The sequence below is a fragment of the Medicago sativa genome, chromosome 1 (genome assembly GCF_051527215.1).
Source record: "Medicago sativa cultivar Bolivia chromosome 1, Bolivia_mono, whole genome shotgun sequence".
NCBI classification, from domain to species: domain Eukaryota; kingdom Viridiplantae; phylum Streptophyta; class Magnoliopsida; order Fabales; family Fabaceae; genus Medicago; species Medicago sativa.
In genome coordinates this window covers 40,871,936-40,875,366 of record NC_140749.1, presented here as the reverse complement: position 1 = coordinate 40,875,366, position 3,431 = coordinate 40,871,936, and the positions used below count along the sequence as shown (strand labels likewise).

Sequence of the window (3,431 nt, the reverse complement as noted above, 5' to 3'; positions counted from 1 at the left end):
GGGATTAACTTTTATATATAAGAAGATTAGATGTAATATCCCGCCTGACAGTATCGGTATATTACCCGTTGACCGTGTCAGATGAATTTAATTCATGGAAAGTAAGTTATTGGAAATATTTTAAATGACATGTCAGCTATTTACGGGACAAGTATCAGAGTCGTTTTAAACACGCAATAACCAAGGGTAATATGGTAATTTCATGTGGGAAGGATATTTATTTGATTTTATCCCAAAAATATCTCATTTCTTGTTTCCTTTCTCTCTCTTCAGGTGTTGGCAAACATTTCTCCTCCTTCTCTCTTCTCTCTCACGCCTCTTTCTCTCTTCCTCACCACTAAGCCTTCCAAATCTTCTTCCTCTCAAGACAAGCTTCTATTTGTGTATTCTATATGATCTTCTAAGTTATTGGAAGCTTGTATTTGTTTGATTCTTCAACTTCTCTTCTCCTCCATAAATCTAGGGTTTTGGTAAGTTGGGATTTGAAGCATGAATATGTTTAAGAAGTGGTTTTTCATGATCAAGATGATGTCTAAAGGTTGGGTTGAAGAGTTAGAGGGTGGATTGTGATTTTGGGAGTTTTGGAATCAAGGAGGCAAGTTGGGGTTTGTTTCATGGTAAGCTTCTAAACTTGTTCCCTTATGATCATTGAAGATTAAAGAAGTATGGATTGTGTTTAATTCTTCTCTTTTCTCCTCTTGAAGAAGTGTATGGAAAACTAGGGTTTGATGTATGGTGAAGAGGGATTCAAATTGGTACAAGGCATGGTTTCTACATGATCAAGGTAAGAATGTTAAGGTTGAATGGGTTAATATCTTTATCCTTCCTCACCAAGAATTCCTTTTGACATTATGTTTTGAATATGTGTTTTGAGGGTAATATTGAAGAATGGTTTTGAGCTTGAAATGGTGTCTTGATTTGCAAGAAAAGGATGATGGGTTTGAATGGTATGAGCAAGGAAGCAAAGGGAGCAAAACTAAGGTTTTGGGCATGTTGATGCTTGGAGCTTGGAGTTGCTTCAAGATAGTGATTAGGTGAGTTCCATAGGTAGCTATCCTACCCTTTGGGTTTATGTTTTTGTCTTGTAGGATAATATGACAATTCTAGGGTTTATGAATGAATTGATTACCCCTTTTTATGCCATGCATGCTAAACATGTTTTACACTTGCTATATATATGTTTTACAAGTTTTCTATGGCCTCTAATGTCATGTTATGGATATGGATGGTTGGTTTTGAGGTTTTTGGGTCAAAAACACCAATTATGCAGGTGCTGGACTGTCATAACTCGCCTCGCGAGCAAGCTGGTCGCCACGGCGAGTATGAAAGTCGAGTGGGGGGTGTTGCTCGCCCTGAGCTCGCCTCGCGAGCAGAGCAACTCGCCATGGCGAGTGATGCTACTCGCCTCGCGAGTGAGTTTGTGCATCAGAGCACAACTTGCTCGCCTCAGGCCCTGTTGTCATCTTTCGAGCTGGTGTTACCCGTGCAATCTTTTATAAAAACAAACCCCTCAAACCAAGGTCCTATATGATGAATTTCTAAAAGAGTTTTCTTATGAATGAAGCAAGTATTAAACATGTTTAGTGATGCTTGGTATATGAGAGGATGATGTGTATGTACGATGCGAACTGGGGTAGCAAGATAATCCATAAGCAAGGGGAGAATTAGAGCCTCGACATAGTCGTCGAGAACTAGCAAGTTAGTATAAATTCCTAGAATGATAGGATGCGAATTATATGTTCGCACATGAACAGGAATAAGTTAGTAAGCATGATAAGTGTGGGTTGATTAGTTAATCACTCCACCATGTTTAAGAATGTGCAAGCATGAACAAGTATGAACATTTACCATTAATCGGATCGATTCAAGGATCCGAGGTAAACATGAATGAAAGGTTAGGTTTAACCTAAATGAACGTCAAGACTATGATTAATGAATATGTAGGTGCCATGTCTCTTGCAATCCATGAAGGTATGGATTCAAGGGGTTCTCATGATGGGAACGGGGAAAGCTCCGTAAGGGGATCGCACGACACTGAGGGAGTCCGATGTACGTACATCGGTTATGATGGGATTGTACTCGGGGTTACTCCACCCGGGACTTTCCGTAAAATGAACCAAGATGATAATGTTTGTTCAACGCTAACTTAATAAATGAACTTATGTACGACATGTATGTTATGAGTATGTCTCTATGCACGATTATGTTATGCTCATGAAGAGCCTATGTATGATTATGTTATGTTTAGGCCTCGATACATTGAGTGTATCCTTGGCAATGCGGTTCTAGGTTCCCCTCGACCGCCATGACACGTATAGGAAGTGAAGCCTATAACAAGTGAGATAAGACTATGACGGCTCTAGTATGCACTACCGTCTAAGTATGCAAGTCCCCACACACGTATAATCAACCGTCAGGTTGTAATGTAGACACGTGGTGACCGTAGGTTTCCCCTTGAGGTTGCCTATAGCCTAGGATTTAGGGGAACTCACTGAGACATTATGTCTCATCCCAATCCTTATTTGTTTCAGATAAGCAGGATGTTTATGCATGTTCGGTGCCGGATGGATACTACTTCAAGGGTTCGTTCGTAAAGTTGCAGGACGTTATGGATATCAAGGATGTAATTTTATGTATGGATGAGTTGTGATGTATTATTATTTATACGAACGTAACTTGTTGTAAATATTATTCATTCGAAGTTTTAATTGTTGTATATTTTAATGTATCCAGTACTAATATTAACGCACGTGCCAGACTTTCTAGATACGTCTGGTATGGGTGTTACATTAGAGGAGGGAAAATAGGGAAAAATTGTTAGGCTTTTGGTGTGCACTTTGGTTCATTGTATGGGGTATCAAAATAGGTCAGGAATAATACAGTAAAAATTAGCTTAGGTTTTAGGTTAAAATTAGGGCTAAAGTAATCACTCGGGTTAACTTTTATATATAAGAAGATTAGAGGAGGGAAAATAGGGAAATTTTTTTAGGCTTTTGAAGTGAACTTTGGATCATTGTATGGGGTCTCAAAATAGGTCAGGGGTAGTAAAAGTAAGCTTAGGTTTTAGGTTAAAATTATGGCTAAAATAATCACTCGGGTTAACTTTTATATATAAGAAGATTAGAGGAGGGAAAATAGATAAATTTTTTTAGGCTTTTGGAGTGAACTTTGGTTCATTGTATGGGGTATCAAAATAGGTCAGGGGTAATACAGTAAAAATTAGCTTAGGTTTTAGGTTTAAATTAGGGCTAAAATAATCACTCGGGTTAACTTTTATATATAAGAAGATTAGAGGAGGGAAAATAGGGAAATTTTTTTAGGCTTTTGAAGTGAACTTTGGTCCATTGTATGGGGTCTCAAAATAGGTCAGGGGTAGTAAAAGTTAGCTTAGGTTTTAGGTTAAAATTAGGGCTAAAATAATCACTCCGATT

At 38.2% G+C, this 3,431-nt stretch overlaps 1 long non-coding RNA gene across 1 annotated transcript; it reads left to right on the top strand.

Annotated features, from left to right (window-relative positions):
• The first annotated feature begins 287 nt into the window (after window positions 1–287).
• On the top strand, window positions 288–2,769 carry LOC146954952 (uncharacterized). Its single transcript, XR_015007489.1, has 2 exons — window positions 288–1,034; window positions 2,532–2,769. It is a non-coding gene; the product is annotated as an uncharacterized LOC146954952 (long non-coding RNA).
• The last annotated feature ends 662 nt before the right edge of the window (window positions 2,770–3,431 follow it).